Consider the following 18,205-nt stretch of genomic DNA (forward strand, 5'->3'; position numbering starts at 1 on the left):
ACTGGCTAATACAGATTTACACTTATGGGTGTTTTATTGTAGAAGATGGTTCTACAAAAGATTCTCAGGCTTTAAGGTTTTAGCTTGACATTCAAGGCCCTCCACAGTCCTTCTTAAAAATGCTTGATGACGCTCTGTTGCCTATTGGACTGAGTATACACTTTTCACTGTGGTTCCAATTTGCCTCTCCTGGTTTATCTCCTCTTTTTCCCATGGACACCTCTTCAGATCAGCAACATTAGATTGCTTCAGTTTCCCTGGTAAACCCTCATGTTTCCTACATTGGCCTTTGCTCATGTAATTCTTTCCATTTGGAATGACCTTCCCTACCATCTCCATGAACAGAAATACTATTAAAGTTTTAAGACCAATGTGAAATGCCCCCTCCTTCATGAATTCCTTCCTGATCCCTCCAAAGAAATGACCTTATCCTACCTTTGAACTTCCAGGCAATTTGTTGATGGCAGTTGCTTTGTATTATTTTGTTCCATAGTTAAATGAACATGTTGTTGCCAACATTTATGTGTCTAATAGACCTACTCCTGGAAAATAAATACATGCATATATCCAGATGTTCCTGAGATAGGTCCAGATTTCCTGGGACAGCCCCAGTATCTGCACTGTCCTAGCACCCTTCCCGGTTAGCAGCCTCTTTCACTCTGAAAAGTATCTTCATTTGAGTAGTAAATTAAGCAGTCATTCTTGGAATACATAACTGGAGGATTGGGCTGCATCATACACATGTTTGAATCTTGGACATTTATCAGGAGGGGTTGTATAAGGACAAAGAAGGCAGAATGCCTTGTGCAGGGGCCGCTGTGCTGAGGCCATCAGGAAACGTTCAAGAGGTTAGCTTGATTCCTCCAGGGGTGGTCCTCCTCCAGGCACTGCCCAGAAACTGTTGCTTTTCCATCAGAAAGCTGGGCTCCCTGAGGGCTTAAGAAACAATCGCTCCCAACATGAAGGCTGTGGGCATTGTTTCCCGCTCAGGTCAGTGCAGTGAGAGCTTCAAAGGAGAATATTTGGGCGTTGTGTGGAATAGTTAGTGCACATGTGAAAGGGCCTTTATTTCCTTATTATTTATTTATTTTTCATTCTTTTTTATTTTTAAAACCAACTGACAGAAAAGTTGACAGACTAGTACATAGTCACGATCTCATTTTGCTACGTGTGCTTTCTCTTTCTGGCTTGTTCCATCTACACACACATTGGATTACGTTTGTGTTTAAGCAAGACTTTTCTATAAGTGTGCACATTCTTTTCTGACTCCCTTGAATATAGGTTGAGAACATCATGCTACTTCACCCCTAAATACTTCTCCCGAGAATAGGGTCATTATTCTACATAACCACAATATCATGATTATACCCAAGACAATTCACAGTAATTCCTAAACCACCTAATACACAGTCCCTATTGAAGTGTTCTTAAGCAGGTTTTGGATCCAGAAGCTGTTTGATCCATGGTCTCTTCCACTTCTTTTAATTGTGCATAGTCTCTCTGCCTGGGTGTTTGTATGTGTGTGCACATGTGTACCCACAAGCGACACATACAGTTAACATGCATTGTTTGAAATTCTACTCCCTCTCCCCTTCAGAGAATGTTGCTTTTACCCACCAAGTTTTTTCTTCCTCCCTGATTCTCTAAAGATAGTTCCACCTTTGCCAGATCTAATCCCTGCTTTTTTTTTCTAAATCTGAATATTTATGTCTTTATTTTTTTTAATTTTTTTTTCACAAATAGTTTATTGTCAAATTAGTTTCCACATAACACCCAGTGCTCATCCCCACGAGTGCCCTCCTCCATGCCCATCCCTCCTCCCCTCTACATCCATCAGTTCTCAGTTTGTGCTCCCTGCTTTTTATAATGGAGGGGTGAACAATCTGAGATGAGTTAATGGGTTGGAGTAAAGGACAGGTTGGAGGAGAGGTGGGGACTTTGGAAGTTGGTTCTGAGGCTTTAGGAAGGCCAAGCTTCCTCCTTAGAGCCCACCCAACCCAGTAGCTTGAAGATGTGGGGACTTGGAGGGGAGTGGAAGGAGCTTTTGCAAAGTAAGTGAAGCTGGCAATACAATGAATTGGTCTAAAAATCTTTATTGTGTGCTAGACACTGTGGAAGCCTCTGGGGGTAAACTTTGGACCTGAACTGTCTCTACTTTATAGTGGTCAGTGACCGTGGAGGGTGATGGGCTTGGAATTAATAACCACAATAATAAACATATAGCCATTGGTTGTGGTTAAGGGCAATAAGGGAAAGGAACAGTAGGCTGCATAGTATGCAGCAGAAGAACCAGATTTTTTTTTTTTTTTGAGAGGTCAAGGAAAGGGGAAGAGGTCTCTCAGAGGAAAACACACTGACCATGAGAACCAAAGAATGAGTTCTTGTTAGGTGAGTGGAGAGTGGTTAGGAAAGGGCTTCAACATGTACAAATGGCTGCCTGGAGGAGGGAGGCAGACCCTCCCGAAGGCTGGGACAGTTGGATCTGAGCATTGGAGAAGGAGGGTCGTTTCAGGTGATGAGAGAAGTAGGGGATGGAGTGTGCAGGCCCAGGGAGGAGTTTTTATCTCCAAAGAAGCAGAATTGTTAGATGTATCCTTTTGGAGGTGGGATTGGGAGGGGCTGGTTGGCTAGGACACAGACACCTGGATATCACAATCAGTGGAAAATTAAACAGTGTGACCAGGCTGGAGCATGGGGTGTATGCTGAAGTTTAAATTCTTCCTGTAAGTAACCCATGGAAGAGTGGGTATGAACAGGGGAATGATATGTCAAATGTGTATTTGAAGATGATAAATGTCAAGGATGGATGAATTCATTGATGACATAAAAGGCTAAGAGTCTTTGACATTGTCTGGTAGATAGAGGGTGAAGGCTTGATTTAGGCAGTGACAGTGGGGACAGAGAATAGGAGACCGAGACACTCCAGAGATGCAATCTATAGAACCTGGTTATCAATGAGAGGAGTAGTAAATGATGTTCAGGGTTCTGGCTTGTGTGATGAATGGAAAGGGATAGCAAGAGGGGGACCAATTTGGGCCATAGATGATGAGTTCTATTTATCCCTGACAAGTGCTAAGTGCTTGTGGGAGATCCAGCCTGATGTCACCTGAGTAACTGGTTAGCTAGTGTTTTCTGACATTGATGAAAGTCTCCTTGGATATATTTTTTTAATGTTTTATTTATTTCTAGGAGAGAGAGAGAGAGAGACAGCGTGAGCAGGGGAGGGTCAGAGAGAGAGGGAGTCACAGACTCTGAAACAGGCTCCAGGCTCTGAGCTGGCAGTCAGCACAGAGCCCGACGCGGGGCTCGAACCCACGAACCGCGAGATCATGACCTAAGCGAAAGTCGGACGCTTAACCGACTAAGCCACCCAGGCGCCCCTGGATATTTTTGATATGTTAACATGGCTTTTATTGAGAGAGTTGGAAGCATGCAAACTATTATAAAGGAGTACTTGCATTTTACAACTGACAGATTGCTTTATTCTGAATGGCTCATGACAGACTTATTTTTTGTATTTGAGAGACATTTGACTTTGTCACAGTTTTGAAAATATGTTATTTTTGGTATGTTTAGATGGTGGGTTTTCAAAAACAGTTAAATATTACAACGAGGTTTGCTGCGTTTTGGGTTTTTTCCCCATTCAGTTTCCCATTAAATATACAAGTCTAACATCTGGCACTCTTCTTTTTAAGGACTCTGGAAAAAAAAGCTGCAAGGATTAGACTTAGCACTTGACAAATCATCCAACTGTAATATTTTCATCTAGAGTTGAGTCTGAAGCTGACTGAAATGACCATGTCAGGAACGGCACTGTGTAATGTTACAGAGGAGCCACTTAGGAGAATTCCTAATATGGTCGGGGCATTCTTGAGATGCATGGAATAACCCATTTGTATGGTATCATCTGCGCTGGGAATGCAGCTATAACGTGTCAAGTGACAGGCTCCACAGAGCACTTCTTTTCTGTTATTTGTCAGCCTACAGCCCGTTGGCTGATAATGGCAGTTCCTCTTACATTGCTTCATTTTTCAACAGCAGATCCTTGGACTCTGAACTGGAAAGTCCCTTTTCCAGCTTGAAAGTTATGTATCCTTAGAGTTGGAAAGGACCCCAATAATTCTCTAAACCTGAATCCCTGGCATTTTTGCACATGAGAAAAACGAGACACAGAGAGGTGAAGCAATTTGGCCACAATCCATCAGATAATTATTGAACCCCCCAGCCCACCTTGACTCCTCCTTCCAAATGTGCAGAATGGCAGCCTCTCTCCTGCTTTTAGTTTATTTGCCAGAAGTTAGTCTTTTTACACATCATGAAGCCATTTGGAAATAACCTAACTCCTTTGAAAGAAGAAAAGATGTGTTTTACTCAGAACACGTATTTTTGTGTGTGTTTTTTTCCAAATGGGTTTTCATTCTAACCCAGCGTGACTCCCCGCTATTCTGAGAGAGCTTTCATGGCCCTGCGTGACATCTCTCTAATGGCCGGCGCTGCCCAGCTGGGCATCTGCAGAACGGTGTCAGCCAAAGCCCGTGCACTTGGGAGCATGACATTGCCTTGACGCTCAGGAAAGGCTAGATGCTAGAAACTGGCCAACACCTTTGTCTGAGTCCTTAAAACAGGTGATACCAGGAACTTCTCTACAAGCAACCATTTATCAAAATGAGACTTTTGAAAGGATCCTTGGTTTCTGAAATTAAAAATCTCACACTTGTGTCCTAGGACTGAGCGCCCCTGGGACTCCCGGGGCCTGTAGACTTCGCCGCTGCTGGAGGGAGGTGTGCGGTAGGCCAGGTGGCACCTGGAGCCCGGCCCAGCCAGGGAAAGCAGGGGAGATTTGAAAATGAATTGTGAGTGAGAAGAGGGAAAGAACTCATTGGGTGCTTACCATTTACTGTCTCAGCTTATGGGGAAACGATTTGGAAGCGCTGTGCTCAGGAACTGATGTCTGCTCAGTCCCCCCCCCCCCCCCCCCCCCCCCCNGTAAGCATTGCTCTGACTCTTGTCTGCGCTCTGAGACTAAGGGCTGGGGTTTAGAAAGCCAAAACCCATTTCTCTGCTCCTGCTGGGACATCTCATCCGTGAGGCAGCGGACACTACAGAATCCTCCTTCCAGAGAAGGGGAAGGTCTCAGGGGCCAAGACGAGGGGGAAGAACATCAGTTACTAGCTCTGAACAGAATCCCACTGCATTTGTAAGAGCTCAGTTAAAGGAAAGCAGGGACCGCTTAGTGTGATGTTCTTAATACGAGCTGTTTCCAAGAGCAGCAAATGAGTGCTGTGATCTGGGCTAAGCACATAGAATAATGAAAAAAAATCCACCCTGGTGGATTATCCTCAAATCTTTGAGGTAAACAGAATCTTTTTTCTTGCTGTTGTAAAGCTTAATTCTGTACCGAAATGGTGATAGAATATTAGAATTTCGTGGGAACTCAGAGATGATATGTGCTAGGTATTCTCGGTCATCCCAGATCTATTCTTCCCCCTTCTCAACATTGATTTGAGCCTTGGGACACTGATCTCCATGGATCACATCAACGGACGTATCTGCCCTCTGGCTTCTCTTTGGTATTTGGCCAATAGGAGGTTTCCACTTTATCCCTTGGCAGTTTCCTTAACCCTGTCCATGCCTTGTAAATAATCCCCTTGGTTAAAACTCCCATTTGAGTGTGTAATCTCTTTCCTGCTGGGACCCTGAATATGACCATTTTACAGAAGAGGAAACTGGAGCACAGAGAGGCCCACTGGCTTATTTTGTGGTGTCTCTTTTTTCCTTCTTTTCTCTCTCATTGTTGAGCATTCACAAATTGAGACCCCAAGACCCTGGAATGCTGGACTGGGGATGAGGAAACCTCCAGCACTCTAGTCTGCTCTGCTCAAATGCGATGGCACATTTCTAAGAATTTTCATTTAACTTAAAAATGGTATTTTACGCGGTATATGCATACAACAGAGTAGTATTCAGCCTTAAAAAAGAAGGAAATCCTGTCATTTGCGACAACATGGACCTGAGGACATTATGTGAAATAAAATTAGCCAGTCTTGCATGATTCCACTTAGAAGTAGTGTCTAAAGTAGTCACACTCACAGAGCAGAAGGTAGTGTGATGGTTGCCAGTGGTTGGGGAGATGGAAAAGGAAAGTTGCTGTTCAGTGGATATAAGTTTCAGTTTTGCTAAGTGGACAGCTTCTAGAGGTCTCCTGCCACAAGACAGTGCCTGCAGTTAACCGCACTGTATTATACAGCGACGACGTTGGTAAGTGGGCAGATCTCTTTCTTTAAAATCATAGAATAAGAAAATAGAATAGAAAAATCACAGAGTAAGAAGGGGAAAAAAGTATTTTAATAGGTTAAAAAGTTAAAGGTTGAAAGTAGTTAGGGAGAGGGCACACCTCGGGGAGGACTCTGTCCATGTGGGCACAGCTGGAGTAGTGGAAAGTCAGGGACACTCATTTCCATATTTCTGATCATGCTTGTGTGTGTGTGTGTGTGTGTGTGTGTGTGTGTGTGTGTTAGAGTGAGAGGGAGAGAGAGAGAGAGAATTTGCATTCTTCCTTTTATTGACTTTTAGTCCTTTTATTTATTTGCATTCTTGCTTTATTGACTTTCCTAAGTTCTCTGAAGAGTCTTTTTTAACCTCTCATGTTTCATTGCTTCTAAGATGAGTTTTATTTTTCTCACATCTTGATACTCTGATACCAGAAGGTGTCTACAGCCAAATGCATCTGTTGTTGCAATTAGTCTGGTGGTAGTTGTGCTGCAGTTGCATTGCCTGGGCACGTGTGAACTTGGTGTTTCTGGTAGCAGGACACAACAACTGAAACCCATCATCGTTGCAGTCAGGGATCCATTTGATGACCATCTGAGAAAGGAATGTAAGTCCTAGGTGTTGACTGAAATCTTCTGGCATCTTAGTAAGATTTCCTTGCCCACACCAACACTTGTGGCAAAGCATCAGAAGCTCAGATGAAGATCCCAGATACAATACTGGAGCACTCTTTTAAGACATGCTGCATTTCTGGGGTGCCTGGGTGGCTCAGTTGGTTAAGCGTCTGACTCTTGATTTCTGCTCAGATCATAATCTCATGGTTCATGAGTTCAAGCCCCATGTGGGTCTCTTTGTTGACAGAGCCGGGCCTGCTTGGGATTCTCTCTCTACCTTTCTCTCTCTGCCCCTTTCCCACATGCATGTGCATGCTTTCTCTCTCTCTCTTTATCAAAATAAATAAACAACAACAACAAAAAGAAATGCTGCATTACTAAGCCGTTGGTGGCATAGAGGACAATATTGTGTGGGAAAACACACTCATTGGATATTATGTCAACTGTCATTTGAAGAGTGGCTTCTGAATGTGAATACCTAAACCAAAGTAAATTTGCATACCTAACCAATTTATTTCACTTACATGTTCATATTCTCCTTTTTGATGGATATAATAAAACTCAGGCCTTACATAAGTCTAATAGAGCTCTCTTTCAATAAGTATAAAAGTTCTTAATCTTAGAAACATTTAATTTGCAGCCATTTTTTCTTTCTTATTGTTCTATAAAACAGCATTGTCTCATATAATCAGTGAGCCTTAACAATTGAGGATACGTGGTAGTGAAGGAGGAAGTCTGTTAAATTAGCAGCATGCATCAAAAGATGAGTTAGAAAGCTCAGGAGTGAGGAGTGAGTTTAGAAATTCTCTTATTCTCTACCTATTTATTAAATTTTTACTGTGAGACCAGTGCTAGGCAAGGCATAAGGATATAGCTGTAGACAAAATAACCGGGATCCCTGGGCTCACAGGGAAGACGAGATATACTGAATAAGTAGCTGCATGCATGATGTTAGAGAAAAGTGTGGACTTCTTTGGGAGAGTAAATAGAGGAACTTAAGATGGTCAAGGGGAGCAGATGGCCTGGCTGAGGAAGTGACACTTGAGTGAAGAATGGAAGGACCAGCAGGAGTCAGTCAGGTGGAGGTGAGTGGGGAAGGGGAAGGAGTGGGGAAGGGAGAGCAGTGTATATAAAAGCGGCGAGGTGACAATGAAGGAGAAGCTGAGGGAAGCCTAGAGTAGCTAGAGCAGACAGTGGTACAGAGATGAGAAACAAAGCTAGAGAAGTAGGTGGGGTGCAGATGATGAAGGGCCTTTAGAAGACATGGCAAGGAGGTCAGCCTTTATCCCAGGAGTAAGAGGAAGTTGTGGAAGGAGTTTCAAGAGAGGTGTAGTGTGTCATGCTCAAATTTTAGAATTGTCATTCAGGCTGCTGTGCAGAAGTGGAGTGCTGTAGGTCAAGGGCAGATGAAAAGAGTATGATATTTGTAGCAACATGGATGGAACTAGACGGTGTTATGCTGAGCGAAATAAGTCAGGCAAAGAAGGATAGATACCATATGTTTGCACATATAGGTAGATTAGGAGGAACTTAACGGAGGACCATGAGGAAGAAGAAGGGGAAAAATAGTTGGGGAGAGAGAGGGAGGCAAACCATGAGAGGCTCTTGAATGCTGAGAACAAACTGAGGGCTGATGGGGGTGGAGGAGAGGGGAAGGGGGGTGATGCACATGAGGGAGGGCACTTGTTGGGATGAGCACTGGGTGTTATATGAAAACCAACTTGACAATAAACTATTTAAGGAAAAAAAAAAGAAAAGAGTATGATAGTAGTCATCCTCACTTGATTAGAGGGAAGGAAGCCGGGATAGGCAGAAGTCCAAATAATGCAGAGGAATCCTGGCGCGAGTGATGCTTCCCATCATTGGTTGCATTCCTCAGATATTATATCCTTAATTTCTGATAACCTAAGACAATAACTTTGTTTGTTTTTGACAGAGTGACTTCTTCTGACTTGAGCCTACAGTGTGCTTTGAGAAATCTGCCACCAGGTAAATACATAATAAGATTTTTCAGATTTATAAGCCATACTTTTCTCCCAAGACTCCCTAAGACCTAAATCCAACATCTTATTTGAGCCTTGCCATAGCCCTGTGACTTAGGTGCTGCTTTATTTCCGTCTTGCACACGAGGGAATTAAGGCACAGAGAGACTAGATAACTTTATCAGCATGCACAAAGATGTTCATCACAGCATAAATTACAATAGCCAAATAAAGAGAAAATAATCTAAACATTCAACAGTTAAGTTGGATCAAATCAATTATGATATATAATTTGATGGTGTTACTTTAATATTCTTTATCAGAGTAAGAAGTTTCTTTTCTATTCCTAGTTTGTTCAAAGTAAATTATTTCACCTGCATGTTGAATTTTATTAAATGCTTTTCTAATCTACTGAGGTGATCAAATGATTTTTATCCCTTGATAAAAGTTTTGTTCGTGGTAATTTACATTAATTGATTGTCTAATGTTAAGCTCGCTTGCATTGCTAAGATAAAACCAAACTTGGTCATGGTGCATTATCCTTTCTATACTCAGCAAGATGTAGTTTGCTAAATTTTAGTCCTGAGATTGGCTAAAATTGTCCTGTCTAGTATTTTCCTTCTCAGGAATGGTTTTCAAAATATTAGAATTACTGGTTTCTTGAAGATGTGATGAAACTTGACAGTGAAACAGTTTGGGCCTGTTGTTTTCTTCGAGGGAAGAGTTTTTACCCTCTGTTTTAACTTCTGATTTATTTAGGCTTTCTATTTCTTCCTGAGTCAGTTTTGGGAAATTTTGGTTTTGGCCTTATATACACATTTCTCTTGGCTTTGTATGCAGTAGGGGAATTTCTTGGTCTTGGGGTAGGTGTATGTTTCGCTTTAGCAGACACTATCAAGGAGTTTTCCAAAAGGGTTGCATAAGTTTAAAAATTTAACTGCCAGCCAGAGGTGTGTGATAGTTCTGATTTTCCATTTTTCTTTTTTTTCCAATACAGGGTATTTTCTGTTTTTGTTTGATTTTTTAAAAAAGATTTAAGCTCTGCTGGGAGGTGTGTAATATCAGTTTGTAGTTTTAATTTGCATTTCCCTGTCAACTAATGAAGTTGGGTACATTTTCATATATTAATTGACCCTTTGTATATCTTGTTTATGAAAATCCATTTCAAATGTTAAAAAAAAACTGAGGTGCCTATTCAAGTCTTTAGAAAACAAAATTGGGTTGTCTTATTGAATTGTCTTTCTTACTGAATTGTAGACATTTTTAATAATATGTATTCTGGATGTGAGCCTTTGCCAGGTTATATATGTTGTAAATATCTCCTCTTTTTCCTGTGATTTGTCTTCTAGTTTTTAATTAACAGAAATTCTTTTAAAATGATATAAATTATTAATTTTTTTCTTTTGTGGTTGGCACTACTGTGTTCTATTTAAGAAATATTGGCCTTATTCCAAGATCAGAAAGATGTTTTCTGTTTTCTTCTGAAAGCTGTATGATTTTACTTTTACATTCTGATTTATAATACATTTGAAATGGATTTTATTGCATATGATATGAAGTAGAGGGTTAAGATTAATTTTTTCTATGTGGATACGCACTTGACCGAGCACCATCCTTTTGCTGTAGTGCTATATATATGTTTTTAAGTTGAGAAGCTTTTTTAAAAAATGGATATTTATTTATTTATTCATTTATTTATTTATTTATGATACAATTTATTGTCAAGTTAGCTATCTATAGTATTATTTATCTATTTATTCTGGTTAGACTTACTGAGGTATAATTACCACCCCATAAAATTCACTGTCTGGAAATTTATGGCTTAATACATTTCAACAAATGTACACAACCATGTAATCACCACCACAGCCACAATGCAGAGTATATCCAACATCTGAACATCTGTTCCTCCATGCTCTCCCTATCTGCAGCCCTTGACAACTGCTGATCTGATTTCTGCTCCAGAGGTTTTCTTTTCTCATAAGATATAAATGAAGTTGTTGAATATGTAAACTTTCATTTCATACTTCCTTCATGTAGCATAAAGTTTCTGAGATTCATGCATCTTTTTCCTGTATCAGTACTTTGTTCTTTTTTATCACGGAGTAGAATTCCACTGTGATGTACCACAATGTGTTTATCCATTTGCCAACTGATGAGCACTTGAGTTATAAGTAGTTTTTGGCTGTATTAATAGAGCTATTATAATAGCTAATTAATAGATCTTTGTACAGATTTATATTTTCATTTTTCTTGGGTAAATTACTAAGAGTAGGATTATTGGATCATGTGTTAAGTTCAGCAATTGTATGCTTAATATTATTTAAGAAAAATCCCTCTGGCTGTTTCGAAAGCATGCCATTTTGCATTCCAGGCAGCAGTGCAGGAAAGTTTTAGTTGTTCCACAGCCTCTCAGCACTTAGATAAGTCTTTTTTATTTAGCAATTTGAGTTCGAATACAGTGGTGCCTTATTGTAGCTTTAATTCTCACTTCCCTAGTGATTCATAATGTTGAACACCTTTTCATGTGTTTCTTTGGTGTCTTTATATCTTCTTTGGTGAAATGTCTGTTCAAGTCATTCCCCCATTTTTAAACTTACATTATCTGTCTTTCTGTTATTGGCCTATAGTTGAATATATTGGGGATACAAGCTCTTTATTAAACATGTACTTTAGAAAAATCAGAAGTTTTTAATTTTCATGAAGTTCAACTTAACCAAAATTTTTTCTCTTATGGGTGTCAGAATTCTAAAACCAAGAATACAATATGTTCTTGTTTTTTTTTCCTAGAAATTGTATAGTTTTAAGCTTTACATTTAGTTATCTGACACATTTGGAGGTAATTTTTGTATCTGGTGTGAGGTAAATGTCAAGGTTTAGTTTTTTATATGGACATCTAAATTTTCCGGCACTGTATGTTTAAAAAGCCATCCTGTTTCGTTTTTAATTACCTTGGCACTTTTTGTTCTCTCCTCCTCTTCTGATACTCTAATTATATGAATATCAGACTATTTGATATTGTTCTATAGTTCTTGGATACTTAAAACAAATTCTCCTTTCTCTTTGGATAATTTTTATTGACTAATCTTTAAGCTTACAGACTCTCTTCTTTAAATGTATCCTATCTCTTCATCAGCCTATCAAAGGAAATGTTTACTTCTGATATACATTTTTATTTCTAGAATTTCTGTTTCCTACAGTTCCCATGATTTTTTCCCATCTTTTCCTGCATTTTATTCTTCTCCTTGAGCACCTTTTACATATTAATCATGGCTATTTTAAAATCTCTGTCTGAGTGTTCCAATATGTGAGTCATAGCTGTCTAGTTCTATTAGTTGCTTTATCTTGACAATGGGTTGTGTTTCCTTACTTCTTAAAATATGTCATAATTTTGGTTTAATGTTGTACACCTTTTCTTTCGTAAGGTCATTGAGTGAGGGTTTGGGTAATCTTGTCAACAGATGATGAAATCCGTTGTTAGTAGGGAGTTGGGTGGCTTTGGGCTCCTGGTGGCTGTAGTTACCTTCAGCCCAACAGACTCCAGCCGTGTCCAGTGGTGGACTGCAGTTACCTTATGCTTCGTGTGGCCTGGTGTGCCACAGGGTCTTCCTACTGCCTATGCTCTGTCCTTAGCTTTCAGCAGTCGGGTCACACCTGCTCCCCCGAGGGGCTCTGTCTCCATGTCGGTGCTCAGTTTGCTCAGTGCCCAGTGTAATGTGGTGGCGTTGGTATGAGGTTGTCAGTTTTCCTGGTCCAGCCTCCGTCTTGGGCAGGCCATGTGTGTCTACACCTTGGGACCTGGGCTTTGTCCTAGTCCCAGCTCCTCTTCATGGCATCCGATCTCTGCCTTGTGTCTGTGGGTGTCTTGGTGGGAGAGGGCACCCTGCCCCTCCCTGCGTGGTAGCAGATGTCTTTGCGTCAGTACTAGATTCTGCGCCTGAGAGTTTGTTGTCCTTCCATCAGGGTAGACAGCTTTTGCTTCTGCTCTTCTCAAGAATCAGTGGATCTTTGCTTGGATCTTGGGAGTGGGAAGGTTTTCTGTTCCTCTCCCAGTGGTTGAAAGCTCTTGCTGAAAGTGGAACAAAGTTGTGCGAAGTGGATGGGTTTCTTGCCTGCGCCCAATAAAGAATCGCTCTTCAGTCTCAGACCCTCCCCTTAATCCTTCTCGTGAGTACCCACTGGAAACCTCTGGGAAAAGAAGCTTGAGAGAGGCTCCCAAAGTTTCCGTGCTGTCATGCTAGCACATACTTGCCCTTCAGGATTCATTAACATTTTAGCTGTTTTCTTCTTTCCCTGTCTTTATGATGGCTATTTCTTCCTACAGCACTCTGTCGAAGGTGACAGTTTGTGTGTCCCATCTCTCCTTGGAGCTCCATGTCATTCTTTAAATTAGTTCACCTGGTTGCCTCGTAATCCTAGCTCTCTGACTGGCTCGACACAAGTTGTGATTTTGTGGAATTATGCAGCTCTTTCTCATTGTTAGGATGGAAGTGGTATTTTTTCTGTGGCTTTCTCTGTCTTCAGTGGATGCAGACCTATGTTGCAGCTTTTTAACAGCCACTGTTATTAAAGGAAAATTGGGGTTATAAACAAAAATGCCAGCTAGAAATGGATGAAAGCTGAATCAAAAGAAAGCAATAAAACCACAATCCAAAACTTAATGGGAGCAGTGAGAGGATTTAAAAAATTCTTCTTCTCTTGGGTTGGCTCTACTTGGCATTCTTCGCATTTCCTTCTCAGGAAATAACTGTGTGTGGTGATGGGAATCACACAATAGAATAGCTTGATTCTGTGGGCCGAGGTGAGGGAAGGTGCAAGATTGCTTTTCCCTGCCCTGGTTCCCTTCCTGGTTGAGGAAGAGAGGAGAAAGGGAAGCAAATGAAAAGAAGACAAGAAAGGAAGCAAGCAGGCATTCTGGAGGTTTGCAGCTTCTCAGGGAAGGGGTAAAGTGCAGTATCTTGAAGCATGTCAGATGTCCATGGTGCCAAGGAGAGCTGTATCATAATTCCAGGCAATTCCAGACAAATCTTGATTCCCCAGCTACCTCAGGAACAGTCACATCGACTTGCAGCTTGGATCTGTTTAACCCTTGCTACTCCAGGAGTGGCCCAGGGATCAGTATCACCAGCATCACCTGAGAGCTTGTTAGCAGAATGCAGATCCCATTCAGACCTGATGAATCAGAACCTGCATTTTAACAAGATGGCAAGATCCGGAGGGATTCTTATGCACTTGGATCTTTGAGAAGTGGTGTTTTACATAATCACTGTTTCTTTTCCTTTTTAGCCAACTGTGCTTCTAATAATGAGATTAAAATCCTTCAAAGTCAAAATATTGTGAAGGTAATCCTACTTTAGGAATAAATTGGGACACACTGCACAAAATTAAGGCATTTAAATGCATTGTCTAGTTAAATTATTGGATTTCATTGAACAATAATCATTGATATGCATACTTAATGCCTTTATTTTCAAATTCTTTTTTGAGCGTTGGTCCCTAGTGCTCAAAAACCTTGACTCTGTCTGGTAGCAAGGATTTTTCTGTTGCTTCTTATTATAAAAGTATTTCTTAGACCTATGAGGCCTGACTCATAGGGGCAGTTTGGCCTTCTTCTCCACCTTAGTTTCGGTTTAAGAACCAGGCCTTCCTCTCCACCTTGGTTTCAGTTTAAGAAACAAGTTCCTTTTTTTATTTTTTAATTTTTTTACATTTATTTATTTATTTCTGAGAGACAGAGTGAGACAGAGTGCGAGCAGGGGAGGGGCAGAGAGAGGAGACACAGAATCTGAAACAGGCTCCAGGCTCTGAGCTATCAACACAGAGCCCGAAGCGGGGCCCGAACCCATGAACCTGTGAGATCATGACCTGAGCTGAAGTCTGATGCCTAACTGACTGAGCCACCCAGGTGTCCCTAAGAAACAGGTTCCTACATGAAGATTCTCTTGAGGCTTCAAAGCCTGGCCTGAAGAGTTCTAGCAAGGACCCATCCCTCTGTTGAGATCCTTGCCAAGAGCCCTCAGCTTTCCAACTTTGAGTACTTTGTGATGCAGTGATGAGAACGTACTGGCAGAATTCTAGTTTTCCTCATTTCCCTGCATCTTTTAATAAAAGTTAATTTTATATTCATTTCGATTCTCAAGTTGTCCTCTTTCCTTTGATACCATAAAAAAAGCCAGCCATGACCACTGGATTAGAGTGCCTGCTTTCCTTTCATCTTTCCTTTTGCTGTTGTACCCAGGCATGTGGAGGCCTACCTTTCCTTCCCCTTAGTGAGAGACATGAAGTCAAAGAGTTCTGGCAATATTATTAAATTGTTTTAACATATCTTTTTCAACTTGGGACCATCCCATATGTGTTCTCAGCAAGTAGACAGAGAAAAGCCCTTCAGAGAAGCCCAACATCATGCCTCCCAGCTGAGTCAACCCAGGCAAAGAGTTTTCTCAGTTGCCTAAGGCCAGTGAATTTTGCTTTAATGTCAGTGGTCACCCTTAGCTGCAAGGGAGTCTGGGAAATGTCTTTGAGTTAGACATGTTGCTGCTGCAAAAGAAATCGGGGCCAGGTTTCCTATAGGTGAAGAACTAAATGCAGACTTCAGGCATGGAACAAGACATAAGCTTTATTCCCAGTGATGCTGGATTGAGAATGAGTTTAAATTATGGCCAGGGTCAGCTATAATCAGCTCTCCTCTACTTTTGTTACTGAAATACACTTTCATGGGAAAGAAAAATAAGTACTGCTGAGGCCAGAAGTAGAAGGGAGGGTGCTCAGACCTCCAAGACCTTTTCCTTACTTGGTGTCAGCAACTTGAGAAGTCACTCCCTTCAGGGGGAGTGAAGAGATGCAGGAAGGGGTAGAAATCACTTTCCAGTAGTTTTAAGAAGACAGTTTTATGTGCCCAGGAAGAGGTGCTGGGGAGGAGAGAGTGGTGCTCCTCCTAACAGTTGTTATATATGTATGTGTCTGTCACACACACATACACACAATCTTCTTTTAAAAATTTTTTTTAACGTTTAGTTTTGAGAGAGAGACAGAGACAGAGCATGAGTGGGGGAGGGGCAGAGAGGGAGGGAAGAATCTGAAGCAGGCTCCAGGCTCTGAGCTAGCTGTCAGCACAGAGCCCGATGCGGGGCTCGAACCCACGAACCATGAGATCATGATCTGAGCTGAAGTCAGACAGTTAACTGATGAGGGACCCAGGCCCCCCCCCCCCAATCTTATTATATATTATTACATAGTGTGACACAGTTGTGTTATACTTGCTTCTTTATATACTTTTCTCCACTCCTCCTGTTAATGACCTTGTAATATAGATAGTAATCGGCTCTGGGGGGTTGAGAGGGGGGAGAGCTCACATGTACTGAAGTTGTGAATTCCTCACAAAAGAGATGCAGACAGACTGCTTCTATGTTGTAAAGAGTGGGTAGCATTGTTCCAGCTAGGGAAGGGTGATTTCGCTGTGAATACAGCATGGGCTGTAGCCAGTGGACTTCTAAGCTCACTGTAGGATTCTTCATAGGGTCTCCTGCCATCGCCACACAGCAACCCACCAACCGACAAGCTGTGACTGCTCCCCTCACCCATCAGTGTGCAGCGGTCCTTGTTGTTATGCTGATTTGGAAAGCCACCACAAGAAGCCCTGCTCCCTGCACAAGGCTCAGCTCAAGCTTGTGAGCTGACAGCTAATTGTCGCTGCTGATTGCTTTGCTGACAGTGCTTTGTGGCTATTTTGGTTTTTCTCGAGCATTCCTTAATTAGAGGAAATGACATCTTGTGCTGTCCAATCAGCCTCTTGTTGGATGTTATTATATTTGTAGGAGAATCGGGCAACATTTGGGTTTGTTCCTGCCAAGCTGGTATGAGGATCCCGACCTGTGTTGCAGTTGGCTTGGCAAAGCAGCGACCCCCACCCGGCTCTGAGACAGATTGGCCATTGGTGTGAGGGAAGAACATTTTACATTTGCAGTGTGGGCTCAGAGTACTCAAGACTCCATGGGAGCCCCTTTTAGGCAGCAATGTCACGCTGAAACTTTATGCCTCTTAGCGGCTGTTGCCCTGATAGGATGCTGACTCTCTTCTCTTTGTGAGGAGTTATTTCAGGATTCCTTTGGTACTTACCCTTCTGGCTGTCATGGAGAGATGCTTTCACTTTTCCCCAGAGATACACCGATATGATCCCAGGATGGCTGCTATTTGGTGAAGTTTTAGAGGGGGTTTGCCATGTAGTGAGATCTTACTACATTGCTTTAATTAACAGGAAGAAAAAGCTTAAGTTAGAAACTGTTCTGAATTATAAAATACGTTTACAGCTCTTCACAGAATAACTGAAATGCACCAAATAACTTTCACCAGCTGTTTTTTTTAAAGTATCAGTACCTTCTAAAGCTACTTTAATGAATGCTTTATTTTGGAGTAGCTCTGTTTATTTTCTCATAAACCATGTGTGAAAGTTTAAAAGAGACGGTTTATCTATCTAATGAGTATGGACCTTTTCCTAAGTTTTTTCAGTTTGGGCATTAACTCCTTTGCAACAAGGCTGATTAAGCCTGCTAGGATGCCCTTGGGCTTAACAAAACAGGATGAGACACAGTTCCTGCCCTCAAAGAACTTACATTCTCATTGGGAAGTTAACATTTTTCAGTGGTCCTTTCTGCACGGCTTCTTCAAAGCATCTCTGTGATTAGGGGGTCTTTCTCCAGCAGTGTTCGGCATTGGAGCAGAGAACACGAATACCGGTTGGAGCCAAGGTTAAAAAGAGAAGAAGACGAATATGCTGAGGGTTCTGTGGAAGGACCATGAGCATCTCAGACTGTGGGCAGAAGGAAAGGAGGCCGAGGGGTGTGTGGGGTGGGCATGGGTGGTTAGGATCATGGAGAGAGAGGAAGTGATTATTGGACAGGGTGGGTGGGTCGATGCCAAGACAAAGGGCTCCATGAGGTCAACAAAGAAATAGAAAGTGTTAAGGGGCAAGAGAGATAGAACAAAATGCGACCAACTTCCTACAAGTCTGTCTTATCTCTTTTTTTTTTTTAAATTTTTTTAAATGTTTTATTTCTAGGAGAGAGAGAGAGAGAGAGACAGTGTGAGCAGGGGAGGGTCAGAGAGAGAGGGAGTCACAGACTGAAACAGGCTCCAGGCTCTGAGCTGGCAGTCAGCACAGAGCCCGACGTGGGGCCCGAACCCACGAACCGCGAGATCATGACCTAAGCGAAAGTCGGACGCTTAACCGACTAAGCCACCCAGGCGCCACCAAGTCTGTCTTATCTCTTCAATCACAGGGTAAAAAGGGGCCAGGCCTGGCTTTTTTTTTTTTTTTTTTTTTTTTTTTTTTTTTTTTTTTCT

The 18,205-nt window shown here is 41.7% G+C and overlaps 1 protein-coding gene across 4 annotated transcripts in view; it reads left to right on the forward strand.

Moving 5' to 3' along the window:
* NCALD (neurocalcin delta) overlaps positions 1 to 18,205 on the forward strand; it is a 388,241-nt gene that overhangs the window by 109,736 nt on the left and 260,300 nt on the right. For all 4 annotated transcript variants that reach the window (XM_077748199.1, XM_077748201.1, XM_077748200.1 and 1 more), the window contains one exon: positions 8,821 to 8,873. The gene's annotated coding sequence lies outside the window, so the exon portion shown is untranslated. The remainder of the gene's footprint in view (positions 1 to 8,820; positions 8,874 to 18,205) is intronic.

The sequence above is a fragment of the Crocuta crocuta genome, unplaced genomic scaffold (assembly GCF_008692635.1).
Source record: "Crocuta crocuta isolate KB4526 unplaced genomic scaffold, BGI_CrCroc_1.0 scaffold39, whole genome shotgun sequence".
NCBI classification, from domain to species: domain Eukaryota; kingdom Metazoa; phylum Chordata; class Mammalia; order Carnivora; family Hyaenidae; genus Crocuta; species Crocuta crocuta.